A 19371-nucleotide genomic window follows, 5' to 3' on the forward strand; every position below is an offset into this window, starting at 1 on the left:
TAGGGACAGTAGGAATCTCGTTAATTCGCATTCATGCGCGTCACTAATTAGATGACGAGGCATTTGGCTACCTTAAGAGAGTCATAGTTACTCCGCCGTTGACCGCGCTTACTTGAATTTCTTCACTTTGACATTCAGAGCACTGGGCAGAAATCACATTGTGTCAACACCGCGCTAGGGCCATCACAATGCTTTGTTTTAATTAGACAGTCGGATTCCCCAAGTCCGTGCCAGTTCTGAATTGATTGTTAATTGATAATCGTTATAATTGATAAGAACTAATTGGTTTAACCCAAATAGTATTCTTAAAAATTTTAGCAAGAAAGTTCCACAATTGGCTACGTAACTAAACTATCCGGGGAACAAGTAACTAACATAAATGCTAGAAACTCTATTTACCCAGAACGAGCACATAAACCATGTTATTGTTTCCCAATCAAGCCCGACTATCTCAATCTTCAGAGCCAATCCTTATCCCGAAGTTACGGATCTAATTTGCCGACTTCCCTTACCTACATTATTCTATCGACTAGAGACTCTTCACCTTGGAGACCAGCTGCGGATATTGGTACGGCCTGTTGAGAAGTTTGCGTGTCCCCACCATAAATTTTCAAGGTCCGAGGAGAAAATATCGACACAACAGTATATGTCATGCTCTTCTAGCCCATCTACCATACTCTCTGCGAAAGACTTCCATGGTAGTACGGCTATAAAACAGAAAAGAAAACTCTTCCGATATCTCTCGACGGCTTCTTTATGGTCGTTCCTGTTGCCAGGATGAGCACGAGGCCCATATTTAATAACAAACGGATACTCAACAGGTTACGGAATTGGAACCGTATTCCCTTTCGTTCAAAATTATTCAAGTGTATTATATTCGCTTTGTTTATATAGTTAGGCATTTTTGTTTTACTTGAAAATTTTCGGCTTTCGCCTTGAACTTAGGACCGACTAACTCGTGATCAACCACTGTTCACACGAAACCCTTCTCCACTTCAGTCCTCCAAGGTCTCATTCGATTATTTGCTACTACCACCAAGATCTGTACCAATGGCAGCTCCATGCAGGCTTACGCCAAACACTTCTACGCATACCATTGTACCTTCTACTCACTAAAGTTTCAAAATTTATATCACAAGTAATATAAATCATCTACTTTAGCGGTAATGTATAGGTATACAACTTAAGCGCCATCCATTTTAAGGGCTAGTTGCTTCGGCAGGTGAGTTGTTACACACTCCTTAGCGGATTTCGACTTCCATGATCACCGTCCTGCTGTTTTAAGCAACCAACGCCTTTCATGGTATCTGCATGAGTTGTTAATTTGGGCACCGTAACATTACGTTTGGTTCATCCCACAGCGCCAGTTCTGCTTACCAAAAGTGGCCCACTGGGCACATTATATCATAACCTTGAACTTCATATCAAGAAAGTTAAGGTTCTTACCCATTTAAAGTTTGAGAATAGGTTAAGATCGTTTCGACCTAAGGCCTCTAATCATTCGCTTTACCAGATAAGATTATTTTATATAATATTAAAATGCACCAGCTATCCTGAGGGAAACTTCGGAAGGAACCAGCTACTAGATGGTTCGATTGGTCTTTCGCCCCTATACTCAATTCTGACAATCGATTTGCACGTCAGAACTGTTTCGGTCTTCCATCAGGGTTTCCCCTGACTTCAACCTGATCAAGTATAGTTCACCATCTTTCGGGTCACAGCATATATGCTCAAGGTACGTTCCAGTTAGAGGCATAAATAATATAAATATACATTATACATAACTATATAGAACGCCCCGGGATTGTGTTAATTAGCTATAAATAGCTAAAAAATAATCCCATTATTAGTCAAGTTAATTACGCTATTAGGTTTACATCCCAATAACTTGCACATATGTTAGACTCCTTGGTCCGTGTTTCAAGACGGGTCCCGAAGGTATCCTGAATCTTTCGCATTGTTAATCATACAAGAGCATATAATAAACACAAAAATCAATGATAATTATGCCATTATATAATTCCGAAAAATTAACGCTCTGTAATAATATAAATCTATCAGCACTTTATCAAATTAATAACATTTATTCTGTGTTAAAATGCAAGCAATTTAATTGGAATAAACTATAAGTTATATTTTATGATAATTTGGGATATGCTAATAGATTACAATGTCCTTATATGGAAAAAATGCACATTATTCTTAATAATATTATTTAAATATTACAATTTTAATGATGAATTTTCCATAACGGATATTCAGGTTCATCGGGCTTAACCTCTAAGCAGTTTCACGTACTGTTTAACTCTCTATTCAGAGTTCTTTTCAACTTTCCCTCACGGTACTTGTTTACTATCGGTCTCATGGTTATATTTAGTTTTAGATGGAGTTTACCACCCACTTAGTGCTGCACTATCAAGCAACACGACTCTTTGGAAACATCATCTAGCAATCATTAACGTTATACGGGCCTGGCACCTCTATGGGTAAATGGCCTCATTTAAGAAGGACTTAAATCATTAATTTCTCATACTAGAATATTGACGCTCCATACACTGCATCTCACATTTGCCATATAGACAAAGTGACTTAGTGCTGAACTGTTTTTTTTCGCTCGCCGCTACTAAGAAAATCCTTGTTAGTTTCTTTTCCTCCCCTAATTAATATGCTTAAATTCAGGGGGTAGTCCCATATGAGTTGAGGTTGTATATATAACTATATTTTGCCATAAATTCTTTATATATAAATGATAAAAAATCAATTAAATTCGTTATAAATAGTTCCAATAGTTCTTGTAAGCAAAGTCATTTTTATCCATTTAACGAACCAACGAAGAATAAAAAAAACCAAGATTTTTCTTTTTCCGAATCATTAATAAGAGACAATTCTAGATGAAAAATATTTCAATTTTTTATGCTAGACATTTCTCAGTATTATTTGATTGAAAAAGAAAATATTTCTCTTCGTTTTTCACATTCAAATGTGAGATAATGTTTTTCATTTCTTTTTTAATATTATGAATAAAATCATTATTTAATCCAATAATATACCATATGCTTATAAAAAATTTATAAACAACTTAATTAGCATAGTCTTACAACCTCAACCATATGTAGTCCAAGCAGCACTATAAAATTAATTAAAGTACATAACAGCATGGACTGCGATATGCGTTCAAAATGTCGATGTTCATGTGTCCTGCAGTTCACACGATGACGCACAGTTTGCTGCGTTCTTCATCGACCCATGAGCCGAGTGATCCACCGCTTAGAGTTTTATAATTCAATTTTATATAATGTCAATATTGTTTTTATTGAAAGAAATTAAAAATACACCATTTTACTGGCATATATCAATTCCTTCAATAAATTTATTTTTATACCTAAAATAAATGTTGCGAAATGTCTTAGTTTCATATAAGCATTATGTATCATAATAATCTGGTTATGGTTTGCTATTTTGGGTGACACATACTGCAAAATTTATATAAAACATTAACCTGATGGATGACAGGTACAAACATTGTATATTTTAGGTTGTTGCATTAGCCAACGTATGCTCATAACATAGATGAACAATACATATTCGCAACGCGTGTATATTATGGTCCATATAACACACACTTATTTTGATTACACACATTCAAAATTATTTTATTTTTAATTCGACTTCTACTTTCGAATTTAGTTTAGTTTCTTCGATTTCCATTTTCGGAATTTGTTTTTATAGGAACGCCGTTGTTGTAGTAAGTACTGCACAAATACGCACAGAACATTAATAATGTTAAGTCTTTTATGAGGTGCAAGCCCCACATATATAAAAGCCATCTTCATTTTATTTTGACTTTAACTTTTGATTCCGTGGAATCATTTTGTAATATTTTTATTTTGGTAATTGTATTTATTTTTTTATAACAATATTTATTAACGATAAGGATATTATACAATAATGATCCTTCCGCAGTTCACCTACGGAAACCTTGTTACGACTTTACTTCTCTAATATCAAGTTCGGTCAACTTTTGCGAAACACCGTAAACGCAGGCGTCACAGTGATCACGTCCGGAGACCTCACTAAATAATTCATCGGTAGTAGCGACGGGCGTGTGTACAAAGGCAGGGACGTAATCAATGCGAGTTAATGATCACACTTACTGGGAATTCCAAGTTATGTGAACAGTTCAGTTTCACAATCCCAAGCATGAAAGTGGTTCAGCGGTTTACCCGGACCTCTCGGTCTAGAAATACACGTTGAACTTTCATTGTAGCGCGCGTGCAGCCCAGACTTAGGCATCACAGATTTATTGCTCAATTCATTATTGCTAGACGCAATTTGTCCATTTAAGAAGCTAGTGTCTTATAATGGGACAACCAACAGGTACGGCTCCATTACATAAACACATTCAAACCAATAAACATTTTACTGCACCATGAATGAAGGCTACATAAGCTTCAGCACCATAATCCTGAAGATATCTATTTAATATATTGGTCTCGTTCGTTATCGGATTAACCAGACAAATCACTCCACGAACTAGAACGGCCTGCACACCACCATAGATTCGAGAAAGAGCTATCAATCTGTCTTACCACTTATGTTCGGACCTGGTAAGTTTTCCGTGTTGAGTCAAATTAAGCCGCAGGCTCACTCCTGGTGGTGCCCTTCCGTCATTCCTTTAAGTTTCAGCTTTGCACCATACTTCCCCCGGAGCCCAAAGCTTTGGTTTCCGGGAAGCGACTGAGAGACCATAAAGTAGCTACACCCAATGCTAGCTGGCATCGTTTATGGTTAGAACTAGGGCGGTATCTGATCGCTTCGAACTCTAACTTTCGTTCTTGATTAATGAAAACATCTTTGGCAATGCTTTCGCTTAAGTTAGTTTACGACGGTCAAGAATTCACTCTCGCGTCGTAATACTAATGCCCCAACTGCTTCTATTATCATTACCTCTTGATTGAAAACCATGAAAGCAGACAGAGGTCTTATTTCATTATCCATGCACAGAATATTCAGGCATTTGAAGCTGCTTTAAGCCTCTAATTTGTTCAAGTATATACCGGCCCCAATACACTCGTTTAGACATAGTGCAGGTTTTTAAATAGGAGGAACATATGAAAAATAAGTATTTAATCAATATAGAATCACCGGTAATACGCTTACATACATAAGGTATAGTACTAACCACATTGTAAGTTGTATACCGTATGAAGCACAAGTTCAACTACGAACGTTTTAACCGCAAACACTAATTATTACGCTATTGGAGCTGGAATTACCCGCGGCTGCTGGCACCAGACTTGCCTCCAATTGGTCTTGTTAAAGGATTTAAAGTGTATCATTCCAATTACAGGCTCGGATATGAGTCCTGTATTGTTATTTTTCGTCACTACCTCCCCGAGCTGGGAGTGGGTAATTACGCGCCTGCTGCTTCCTTAGATGTGGTAGCCGTTCTCAGGCTCCCTCTCCGGAATCGAACCCTGATTCCCCGTTACCCGTTGCAACCATGGTAGTCCTAGATACTACCATCAAGTTGATAGGCAACATTTAAAGATCTGTCGTCGTACAGACCATACGATCTGCATGTTATCTAGGTTCAACCAATATACGATCTTGCGATCGCTTGGTTTTAGCCTAATAAAAGCACATGTCCATAAGGTTCATGTTTTAATTGCATGTATTAGCTCTAGAATACACAGTTATCCAAGTAACTGTTAACGATCTAAGGAACCATAACTGATATAATGAGCTTTTGCGGTTTCACTTTTAATTCGTGTGTACTTAGACATGCATGGCTTAATCTTTGAGACAAGCATATAATACTGGCAGGATCAACCAGAATAATGTTTTTCCTCATATTCCATTCATATTTTTGAATCGAAATAAGCAATATAATAGATATATAGATTTTTCACTTATATAATTCCATGATTTTTATTATATTGAATAAAATTCAATATTTCGCCTTGGGTAAAATTTAAATATATAAATATAAGTAAAATCTATTCGATTACGGCATTTTTATATAGCATCGTAATCCATATTTTCATTTTTAATTATACTTGTTTTACCAATATAACAAGATTTCATATAATATTGTAATATATATGTTCTATAATTTATCTTTTTATATATACATATTTCATTATAAAATATCATTTTATTTCCAACATACATAATATTGTATCCACACATGTACAATTTTTGTTTAACCAATATAATATTAAGTTAAATCATTTGCATTTTGAAGATAAATTTAAAATTTATCTCTTTTCATATATCTCTCTGGTAATATATAACATAAACCAAGCGCATATGATAATATTTCCACATTTAATATATAATTTTATATTTCTTTCATAAGAATCCATATTTGTATTATACCGTAACGATATAATAATCCAACTATACGGCAGTAATAAATTAATATTTGCCTGCCTCCAAAAATTAACGATAATATATGGAAACGATTTGTTATTCTATATATAATAGAAACTTGACTTTTGTTTCAACGATATTATCTAAAAAGCGTATATTCCTATTATCCGCGGAGCCAAGTCCCGTGTTCTATAGAACTGAGAAACAAATTGTACGGATAATAATATACTTTATTTTATGTAACCAATATAACATAATCCGAAATAAATATTTCGAATAATGCGGGAGTCGGCAACCACTGCCTACCTATAGTAGTTTTTGAACCCGCTGTCCTCAAAGCGGGTATTTTCAATTCCGTTTGCCACCCAACATACGGTCTATTCTCTTATATATTAAGAGATTATAGGAACATTTCATTTTTTTTCCATTATTCATATATAATATGATTATTTTTTTTTTTATACATATAATAATATTAATTTTTATATGTTTATTATTTAATTTACTCATATAATTGCCAAATTCATATGAATACATAAGTTTTGAACAATATGAGAGGTCGGCACCACTGCCTACCTATAGTAGTTTTGAACCCTCTGTCGTAATTCCGGTCGTTTACACTACTATACCTCTCACTATAATGGCTTTTCTCTATAATACTAAGAGAATATGGGAATATCTCAGCATTTTTTCCCATATACATATAATAATTAACCATTTTCATATGTATATTATTTAATTTAATCATATATTGCCAAAATCATATGAATACATAAGTTTTGAACAATATGAGAGGTCGGCAACCACTGCCTACCTATAGTAGTTTTTGAACCCTCTGTCGTAATTCCGGTCGTTTACACTACTATACCCTCTCACTATAATGGATTTTCTCTATAATACTAAGAGAATGTGGGAATATTCAGCATTTTTTCCCTTATACATATAATAATTAATCATTTTCATATGTATATTATTTAATTTACTCATACAATTGCCAAATCATATGAATACATAAGTTTTGAACAATATGAGAGGTCGGCAACCACTGCCTACTATAGTAGTTTTTGAACCCTCTGTCGTAATTCCGGTCGTTTACACTACTATACCCTCTCACTTAAATGGCTTTTCTCTATAATACTAAGAGAATATGGAATATCTCAGCATTTTTTCCCATATACATATAATAATTAACCATTTTCATATGTATATTATTTAATTTAATCATATAATTGCCAAAATCATATGAATACATAAGTTTTGAACAATATGAGAGGTCGGCAACCACTGCCTACCTATAGTAGTTTTTGAACCCTCTGTCGTAATTCCGGTCGTTTACACTACTATACCCTCTCACTATAATGGATTTTCTCCATAATACTAAGAGAATGTGGGAATATTTCAGCATTTTTTCCCTTATACATATAATAATTAATCATTTTCATATGTATATTATTTAATTTACTCATACAATTGCCAAAATCATATGAATACATAAGTTTTGAACAATATGAGAGGTCGGCAACCACTGCCTACCTATAGTAGTTTTTGAACCTCTGTCGTAATTCCGGTGGTTTACACTACTATACCCTCTCACTTAAATGGCTTTTCTCTATAATACTAAGAGAATATGGGAATATCTCTGCATTTTTTCCCATATACATATAATAATTAATCATTTTCGTATGTATATTATTTAATTTACTCATACAATTGCCAAAATCATATGAATACATAAGTTTTGAACAATATGAGAGGTCGGCAACCACTGCCTACCTATAGTAGTTTTTGAACCCTCTGTCGTAATTCCGGTCGTTTACACTACTATACCCTCTCACTTAAATGGCTTTTCTCTATAATACTAAGAGAATATGGGAATATCTCTGCATTTTTTCCCATATACATATAATAATTAACCATTTTCATATGTATATTATTTAATTTAATCATATAATTGCCAAAATCATATGAATACATAAGTTTTGAACAATATGAGAGGTCGGCAACCACTGCCTACCTATAGTAGTTTTTGAACCCTCTGTCGTAATTCCGGTCGTTTACACTACTATACCCTCTCACTATAATGGATTTTCTCTATAATACTAAGAGAATGTGGGAATATTTCAGCATTTTTTCCCTTATACATATAATAATTAATCATTTTCATATGTATATTATTTAATTTACTCATATAATTGACAAATTCATATGAATACATAAGTTTTGAACAATATGAGAGGTCGGCAACCACTGCCTACCTATAGTAGTTTTTGAACCTCTGTCGTAATTCCGGTCGTTTACACTACTATACCCTCTCACTATAATGGATTTTCTCTATAATACTAAGAGAATGTGGAATATTTCAGCATTTTTTCCCTTATACATATAATAATTAATCATTTTCATATGTATATTATTTAATTTACTCATACAATTGCCAAAATCATATGAATACATAAGTTTTGAACAATATGAGAGGTCGGCAACCACTGCCTACCTATAGTAGTTTTTGAACCCTCTGTCGTAATTCCGGTCGTTTACACTACTATACCCTCTCACTTAAATGGCTTTTCTCTATAATACTAAGAGAATATGGGAATATCTTAGCATTTTTTCCCATATACATATAATAATTAACCATTTTCATATGTATATTTTTTAATTTACTCATATAATTGCCAAAATCATATAAATACATAAGTTTGAACAATATCAGAGGTCGGCAACGGTCTTTCCTCTATAATACTAAGATAATATGGGAATATTTCATCATTTTTTCCCTTATACATATAATAATAATCATTTTCATATGTATATTATTTAATTTACTCGTATAATTGTCAAAATCCTATGAACACATAAGAGAATACAATATGAGAGGTCGGCGCAACCATAATATAGTAGTTGATGACGAGGTGTTTGGCAACTTGACACAATCCATTAAAGTCTTTATATTAATTATATGAAAGGGACAATATCATATGCGTCACTAAATTGATGACGAGGTGTTTGGCAACTTGATACAATTCTTTAAGTCTTTATATCAAAAATTATATGATAGGGACAATATCATATGCGTCACTAAATTGATGACGAGGTGTTTGGCAACTTGACACAATTCATTAGAGTCTGTATATTAATTATATGATAGGGACAATATCATATGCGTCACTAAATTGATGACGAGGTGTTTGGCAACTTGATACAATTCTTTAAAGTCTTTATATCAAAAATTATATAATAAGGACAATATCATATGCGTCACTAAATTGATGACGAGGTGTTTGGCAACTTGACACAATCCATTAAAGTCTTTATATTAATTATATGATAGGGACAATATCATATGCGTCACTAAATTGATGACGAGGTGTTTGGCAACTTGATACAATTCTTTAAAGTCTTTATATCAAAAATTATATGATAGGGACAATATCATATGCGTCACTAAATTGATGACGAGGTGTTTGGCAACTTGACACAATTCATTAAAGTCTGTATATTAATTATATGATAGGGACAATATCATATGCGTCACTAAATTGATGACGAGGTGTTTGGCAACTTGATACAATTCTTTAAAGTCTTTATATCAAAAATTATATGATAAGGACAATATCATATGCGTCACTAAATTGATGACGAGGTGTTTGGCAACTTGACACAATCCATTAAAGTCTTTATATTAATTATATGATAGGGACAATATCATATGCGTCACTAAATTGATGACGAGGTGTTTGGCAACTTGATACAATTCTTTAAAGTCTTTATATCAAAAATTATATGATAAGGACAATATCATATGCGTCACTAAATTGATGACGAGGTGTTTGGCAACTTGACACAATTCATTAAAGTCTTTATATTAATTATATGATAGGGACAATATCATATGCGTCACTAAATTGATGACGAGGTGTTTGGCAACTTGACACAATCCATTAAAGTCTTTATATTAATTATATGATAGGGACAATATCATATGCGTCACTAAATTGATGACGAGGTGTTTGGCAACTTGATTCAATTCTTTAAAGTCTTTATATCAAAAATTATATGATAAGGACAATATCATATGCGTCACTAAATTGATGACGAGGTGTTTGGCAACTTGACACAATTCATTAAAGTCTGTATATTAATTATATGATAGGGACAATATCATATGCGTCACTAAATTGATGACGAGGTGTTTGGCAACTTGATACAATTCTTTAAAGTCTTTATATCAAAAATTATATGATAGGGACAATATCATATGCGTCACTAAATTGATGACGAGGTGTTTGGCAACTTGACACAATTCATTAAAGTCTTTATATTAATTATATGATAGGGACAATATCATATGCGTCACTAAATTGATGACGAGGTGTTTGGCAACTTGACACAATCCATTAAAGTCTTTATATTAATTATATGATAGGGACAATATCATATGCGTCACTAAATTGATGACGAGGTGTTTGGCTACAGGAAAAAATCATTTATTTATCGAATCATCAAGCAAAGGATAAGCTTCAGTGGATCGCAGTATGGCAGCTGCTCAACCACTTACAACACCTTGCCTGTTACAAAAGTCGTTTACAATTGATTCTAGGCTTTGTCATTGTATTAAATAATGCTTTTATATGTAACTAGCGCGGCATCAGGTGATCGAAGATCCTCCTAATTTACTATGTTACAAATTACATTGGCATCACATCCATTGTCGTTTATAAAATAAATTATAAACTTTAAATGGTTTAGAAGCCATACAATGCAAATTGCCCCTTATTTATCATTGCAGTCCAGCACGGATACGACCTTAGAGGCGTTCAGGCATAATCCAACGGACGTAGCGTCATACCACTGTTCGCTCGAACAAGTATTGTGCCATTGGTCCGTACCTGCGGTTCCTCTCGTACTACGCAGGAATGCTGTCGCAACAACGTTTTGTCATTAGTAGGGTAAAACTAACCTGTCTCACGACGGTCTAAACCCAGCTCACGTTCCCTTGCATGGGTGAACAATCCAACGCTTGGTGAATTTTGCTTCACAATGATAGGAAGAGCCGACATCGAAGGATCAAAAAGCGACGTCGCTATGAACGCTTGGCCGCCACAAGCCAGTTATCCCTATGGTAACTTTTCTGACACCTCTTGTTAAAAACTCTTTAAACCAAAAGGATCGATAGGCCGAGCTTTTGCTGTCCCTGTGTGTACTGAACACCGAGATCAAGTCAGCATTTGCCCTTTTGCTCTATGTGTGGTTTCTGTCCGCACTGAGCTGGCCTTGGGACACCTCCGTTATTATTTGAGAGATGTACCGCCCCAGTCAAACTCCCTACCTGGCAATGTCCTTGAATTGGATCATACCTGAGTAATTGGAGTTATACCAAATTTTCAAATCAAAAATACATAAATGCATCGTTTTATTAAAGAATTTGTTTGCGATTATATAACAAACTCGTGATACTTTGATCAAGAAGCTTGCATCAAAACCCAATACCATAAGATATAATAAATATATCCGTATAATGGCTAGGAAATGATACACGTTCCATTTAATCAAGTAAGTAAGGAAACAATAAGAGTAGTGGTATTTCATTGACGATACCAAACCGAGGTCTAATATCTCCCACTTATTCTACACCTCTTATGTCTCCTTACACTGCCAGATTAGAGTCAAGCTCAAAAGGGTCTTCTTTCCCCGCTAATTATTCCAAGCCCGTTCCCTTGGCTGTGGTTTCGCTAGATAGTAGATAGGGACAGTGACTTTCGGACCTCTCCGAACTTGTTTTACGTGGCGTGTTCCACACTGAAGGGATTACAACCACGACACCCTGAACACCCACAAGTGGTGCATGTATCAACATGGTGCATGAGTCTGGATACGCCAGACAAACGTCCCGGACTGGAAGCTATAGCTATGTACATAGCGACCACCCCGGTAGCAATTCGAGTACTTGCTTGCCGGCAAGCACTCCCCTTGCTGAGGAGCGAGATCTACCTAAAATCTCTACTGATCTCTGGGTCACAGCACCCGAGTTTTGCGCAACTAGCACCGTAACTCAAACGTCGAACACGAAGGCTCTACCCGCGATATGGGTATCAACCACAGCCACCACGATACTCCCACCAGGGGGCCTACCTCAATGTGCTGTCTTGGAGCAGCACAACCCGTGGTACCGAAAGAGAGGCTCGGTGGGCCTCCTCCTTTTGCTCCGACAAGCATGGTTAGAGGAACCAGTCGCTATATTAGTCGCCTCTTACGACAAGCAATAGCGGGCTGTGGAAGTATTCTCGCCCGCTAACCACACGGCGAAGTTTTGGGCTAAATACCCCTCCTCCTACGGAACACCTCGTCCGCAAACGCTGCCAGCCGTTGAATCCTCTGCTGATCTTCCAGGATTCTATTGAAGGTCCAGTTTTCGCCAAGGCGCTGCACTCCAAGTCCATCGAGGTTTCGCAAATCTGCATATAGAGGACAAGCGCACAATATGTGCATCCAGTCCTCATATGGATCACCACAAGCGCAAGCAGTGGTATCGCTGAGGGCTCTCCCTTGCAAAAATGCGTTAAACGACCCGTGACCTGTCAGCAGGAAAGACGTCCTCATCGAGAATCCAAAGCTTGGATCTCGATAGGCGAGAGTGACGTATGGGATGAACTTGTGCGTCACCCGTCCTGGTTCGCTGTCGTCATCCCATCTGTTTTGCCAATTCTGCAGCAAGCACTCCTCTAGGCGAGTCTTCCTCTGCTTCCAGCTTAGACACGTAGTGTCCTCGCCGTATAGCCAGTCGTTCTCCTCCAGCGGGTATCCACGCTTCAGCTTGTACTTGACCGCTAAAAACTTAGCAGCCAAGTCAAGCGGGGGAGCTCCGCCAAGTACCTGCAGTGCCACTGTGGACACTGTTCGGCATACCGAAAGGCATCCAAGCAGGATTAGCCTCTGGCAGGAGGCTAGTCGTCTCCGGGCGGCTACCTGTTCGGCGGTGTCATACCATACCGGGGCACCAAACAGCACACAAGGTGCCATGAGTCCGTCATATATGGTCCGCCTGGCTCGAGGACTGAAGCCCCAGTCGGCTCGAAGCACACGCGCCAATGCTCCAACGACTCCGGTCATCCGCTGGCGAAGCGAAGCTATGTGCGTGAGGAATTTCATTCCTTCACTGACCGTGATGCCAAGGTACCGACAGCTACGCACATACGGAAGGTTCGCTCCAGCAAACCTCACCGTAGGCGCACGTCTCAAGGCACCTTTCAGCAGCATTATTACCGTCTTGCTGGTCGAGACGGTAACGCCAACTTCCGCTCCCCACGCTTCTACGATGGACATCAGCTCTGCACCTTTTTCCTCTAGCTCAGCTCGGGAATTTCCCTCGACGAGAAGCAGCAAGTCATCCGCGTATGCACTCAGCTGGCAATACGGCTGGAGACGCTGAAGCAGTACATCCATCAGTATGTCCCAGATAAATGGGCCACTGATTGACCCCTGCGGGCAGCCTCTAGTTACCGGTACATCCACAGTACCGGAACTGCTTCGGATCACTGCTCTTCGGCCGGAGAAAAAGCTCTGCCACAAGCCCATCTCCCGGCATCCCAAGTCGGCTAGTCGGCGGAGTGCAGCACTCCATTCGACGTTGTCGAATGCTCCTTTGAAGTCCACGAATGTGCCGAGCACGTATTGCGCCGGGCTGGCACAAACACTGCTCTTCACGTGCCTCCAAGCATCCTCCACACATCGTCCTTGGCGAAATCCAAATTGCCATCTGCAGCCTTCCGGAAGAACTTCTCTCACACGATTCACCATGATGGCCTCGAGCACCTTACCAAAGACTGGTAGCAAGCATATTCCTCTATATGAGGAGGGCTCACATTTGTCCTTATCTGGCCCTTTGAGCAGCGAGACAACTCGTGGGCACTTCCACTCAGCGGGAAAGTATCCTAATCGGATGCATCGGGAAAACAACGATGCAAGGTGCTCGGGTATGGCGCGCCAGACTGCCTTGCAGATAGTGCCATTAATGCCGTCCAAGCCGGGAGAGCGCCTGCTCTTCAACCGGGCAACACATGCATCAACCTCGAATACTTCGAGGGCCGGTGGGACTTCCTCCGCGATGGCAGTCGGTGCTTCGGACTCCGCAACTGGGAAGAAATTGCGGAGGAGCACTCGTGCACAGTCACCCCAATCGGTGATCATCTCGCCATTCACGCGGAGGCACCCAATCTCCGTGCACTTCCTGCGGCCTCGGCAAATCTTATAGACGCGCCCCCATGGGTCGTCGGCATGATCTCCCACGAAGCGTTTCCACTCATCCATTTTCGCCCTCCAAATGAGCTTCTTGTAGTTGGCTGAGGCCCGCCTCAGGTCGACCAATACACGCTCTATTGCGGCATCATCATCATGACGCCTTCCATTTTGAAGTAGGCGACGAAGTCTCCGGACTTCGCGCCTTGCATCACAGAGGTCGGCAGTCCACCAACGTGCTCTCCTGTTGGGCAATCGGATGGACTTTCTTCCCAGCGCAATATCACATACATTATGTACTATACTGCGCAGGGTCGAAACTTGCTGGTCCAACGGCGACTCTGAGAAGTTTTCCGGAAGTTCGGCTGCTCTACTCACCATTTCCTCCTTGAACAATCGCCAACGTGCATTGGAGAAGTTCCAGGACGGCACAGGAGCTATGCTCTCAACTGCGCGCGCGGTAGTTGGTTCGGCCACAACAGTAATGATGTTGTGGTCACTCAATTCCCACTCGTCCACTCTCCACTCATATGTGGCCCACATAGATGCTGCCTCATTGACGATTGTCACGTCGATATCGCTTGTAGCTCTGTAATTATCGAACGTGTACACCTCTGTTGACTGGTTTAGGGCGGCGACTCTTGCCTCCAGCATCCACTCTGACAGCAGCTCACCCCGTCTGTAGTTAGCTTGCCCTCGGCATGACGAGAGAGTTTGCTAAGCCACATGGGGGACACTGCATTCGCGTCGAGGCCCAGGATTGCGGGGGTTCTGCTGGCCTGCAGCAGGACCGCATCCATGTACCGGATGTACGGTTCCAGAGGTGCATCATACTGGCAGTATGCGGCGCAAAGGAAGATTGAGCCAAAACTCCCTTTCACGACCAGACATACGCCATAATCTGTGGTGAGGGTCTCCACTGGCATACAGATGGCTTCCTGGTGATCCACTAGGATGGCTGCCTTCCCTCGCCGATCGATGAAAATTCTCATTCCTTCAGGCAGCACATCCATTCCGTCCCCGCCGAGATACGGCTCCTGCACCAGCGCGAACATAGACTCCGATCTCCTGAGTCGGACTCCGAGCTCGATGGTCGCAGCTCGGCCTCGGCCACAGTTCGCTTGGATGAAGCTAAACATTAGTGTCTAGCTTGCACCCTCGCCAGCAACGCCCCGTATATCGGGCAAACGCTCGAGAGCATGTAATGCCCCGAGGGTTGCCCTCTGTGGCGGCAGTTCCGGCAGTCCACCGGGTTTGGCACTTTGCCGCAGTGTGGCCTTGTTGCCCGCACTGGCGACAGACACTATCCTTCTGCCGGCATTCGCTGACCTTGTGGTCGAAACCCACACATCTGTGGCAGGCGTATGTGCGGACCTGTGACCGGCATCGGAATGAGAACCACTTGATGTAGACACGACCTACATCAAGCTTCGCCATCGCCCGGTCGTCAACCTCCAGCGTCACATTTACTGTGGCGCCGTCAGCTACCGACCACGCCTTGGTCACCAGGTGCACTGACTTCTTAAACTGGGCCAGATTCATTTCGCTGTCGAAGTTGTTTTCGTGGAGCTCCTTCATAAACTCCTCAGGGCCGATAGCTGTGTCGACGTCATATACGACGACCTTCGGCTTCTCGGCCGCATTCCGTGCCACATTTAGGCCAACCTCGGCGAATCTTTTTGAAGCGACCACCTTCTGCAGCTCTCCCACCGAAGGAGTGCGAATGATCGCACCACCACCTCGACGGAGCTCACGGACCTCGTGTACTCTGACTCCGAGAGAGGGTGCAACCATCGTTCGCACCTTTTCCGCTATGTCTTTCCCCGATAGCGCAGGGTCGTCGCACTTCACCACCGCTGACCACGTCTCGCGGACCTTGGTAGTCCGCGGGGCAGCGATGGGTGCAACCTGCTGCATCTGGGGAGCATTGGCGGCCGTATTTTTCAACAGATTCAACGACGGCGGCGGCGGTGGCGGCATAGCAAGCCGCGTCTCCAGCTCTCCGCACCGGAGCATTAGCGCCAACACCAGCTCATCGTAGCGGCTGATAGCATATGAGAGCTCTTCCGTGTCCACTTCTCCTAGTCTGCGGAAGCTGCTTCTCACCATGCGCTGTGTGGCCGACAGCTCTGCCATCATGGCTGCTTGCCCAGCACGGGCGGCAGCGGTGGCGGCAGTGGCAGTGGTGGCAACAATTTTAGCAGCAGTGAAAACGGCGGAGGCAGCAGTGTGGTCGGCAGCAGGGGCAGCAGTAGGATCAGCAGCGGTGGCAGCAGCGTGGGGGGGGCAGCATCAATGGCAGCGTTCTCCGTAGCCGCCCGGGCGTCCTCCAGCGACGAAAACGGCTCCTCCAGTACCCCAACGGGTTCTGGCACTCCATTCGATGCCAGGGCAACCAATTTCGCCTGCGTTGGCGCCGAGCTCTTAGATGCCAGATGGCTTCTGCGCCTGCCTCGTCTGGACTTCATCGAGGCACTACTTCCGCTCAAGGCACTCGCGCTGCTGTCGCTCTCCATCGGCATAAATACGATGGTGGCTCCACCTACCGTCGACGCCAGCAACCGTATGCTCGTTTACTCGCTGACAAAAGGTAGTTGCTCTGGAACTCGAGCTCCACCTATCGGTAGAGTCTGGTAGCACTAAAACTCTCCCTAGACACAAACCTTAGCAGTGACTCCCACCAATAAGCTTTGTGACAGCTGATCAAAAAGCTTACTCGAAAAACTTACTCGTAAGTTCGCCTTCAGCACGTGCTAAGTGGAAAATTCCCAACAATTAATTGTTAATTACTTCCAAACCGCTTGTTTATAACACACGAAAATTAGCACACGACTTTCGCGGAGCACTAATTCACCGATTTTATTACTTTCCAAACACGGAAAACCAAGTTCTTCGCAATCTGTACACGAGCGCAACGAAAACACGTCCGTCGTTAATCCATTCATGCGCGTCACTAATTAGATGACGAGGCATTTGGCTACCTTAAGAGAGTCATAGTTACTCCCGCCGTTGACCCGCGCTTACTTGAATTTCTTCACTTTGACATTCAGAGCACTGGGCAGAAATCACATTGTGTCAACACCCGCTAGGGCCATCACAATGCTTTGTTTTAATTAGACAGTCGGATTCCCCAAGTCCGTGCCAGTTCTGAATTGATTGTTAATTGATAATCGTTATAATTGATAAGAACTAATTGGTTTAACCCAAATAGTATTCTTAAAAATTTTAGCAAGAAAGTTCCACAATTGGCTACGTAACTAAACTATCCGGGGAACAAGTAACTAACATAAATGCTAGAAACTCTATTTACCCAGAACGAGCACATAAACCATGTTATTGTTTCCCAATCAAGCCCGACTATCTCAATCTTCAGAGCCAATCCTTATCCCGAAGTTACGGATCTAATTTGCCGACTTCCCTTACCTACATTATTCTATCGACTAGAGACTCTTCACCTTGGAGACCAGCTGCGGATATTGGTACGGCCTGTTGAGAAGTTTGCGTGTCCCCACCATAAATTTTCAAGGTCCGAGGAGAAAATATCGACACAACAGTATATGTCATGCTCTTCTAGCCCATCTACCATATCTCTCTGCGAAAGACTTCCATGGTAGTACGGCTATAAAACAGAAAAGAAAACTCTTCCGATATCTCTCGACGGCTTCTTTATGGTCGTTCCTGTTGCCAGGATGAGCACGAGGCCCATATTTAATAACAAACGGATACTCAACAGGTTACGGAATTGGAACCGTATTCCCTTTCGTTCAAAATTATTCAAGTGTATTATATTCGCTTTGTTTATATAGTTAGGCATTTTTGTTTTACTTGAAAATTTTCGGCTTTCGCCTTGAACTTAGGACCGACTAACTCGTGATCAACCACTGTTCACACGAAACCCTTCTCCACTTCAGTCCTCCAAGGTCTCATTCGATTATTTGCTACTACCACCAAGATCTGTACCAATGGCAGCTCCATGCAGGCTTACGCCAAACACTTCTACGCATACCATTGTACCTTCCTACTCACTAAAGTTTCAAAATTTATATCACAAGTAATATAAATCATCTACTTTAGCGGTAATGTATAGGTATACAACTTAAGCGCCATCCATTTTAAGGGCTAGTTGCTTCGGCAGGTGAGTTGTTACACACTCCTTAGCGGATTTCGACTTCCATGATCACCGTCCTGCTGTTTTAAGCAACCAACGCCTTTCATGGTATCTGCATGAGTTGTTAATTTGGGCACCGTAACATTACGTTTGGTTCATCCCACAGCGCCAGTTCTGCTTACCAAAAGTGGCCCACTGGGCACATTATATCATAACCTTGAACTTCATATCAAGAAAGTTAAGGTTCTTACCCATTTAAAGTTTGAGAATAGGTTAAGATCGTTTCGACCCTAAGGCCTCTAATCATTCGCTTTACCAGATAAGATTATTTTATATAATATTAAAATGCACCAGCTATCCTGAGGGAAACTTCGGAAGGAACCAGCTACTAGATGGTTCGATTGGTCTTTCGCCCCTATACTCAATTCTGACAATCGATTTGCACGTCAGAACTGTTTCGGTCTTCCATCAGGGTTTCCCCTGACTTCAACCTGATCAAGTATAGTTCACCATCTTTCGGGTCACAGCATATATGCTCAAGGTACGTTCCAGTTAGAGGCATAAATAATATAAATATATGTCGGGTTATGAATATCAGGAGCCTCGCCGTCCGTCCGTCCGTCCATATCGGCGTCGCTCATATCCCTTTTCAC

At 40.9% G+C, this 19371-nt stretch overlaps 1 protein-coding gene and 1 pseudogene across 4 annotated transcripts in view; both read right to left on the reverse strand.

Moving 5' to 3' along the window:
• LOC6620374 (merozoite surface antigen 2, allelic form 4) overlaps positions 1–19371 on the reverse strand; it is a 94860-nt gene that overhangs the window by 68949 nt on the left and 6540 nt on the right. The gene's annotated exons all lie outside the window — the stretch shown is intronic.
• On the reverse strand, positions 3123–3275 carry LOC116802368 (annotated as a pseudogene).

The sequence above is a fragment of the Drosophila sechellia genome, chromosome X (assembly GCF_004382195.2).
Source record: "Drosophila sechellia strain sech25 chromosome X, ASM438219v1, whole genome shotgun sequence".
Lineage (NCBI taxonomy): Eukaryota > Metazoa > Arthropoda > Insecta > Diptera > Drosophilidae > Drosophila > Drosophila sechellia.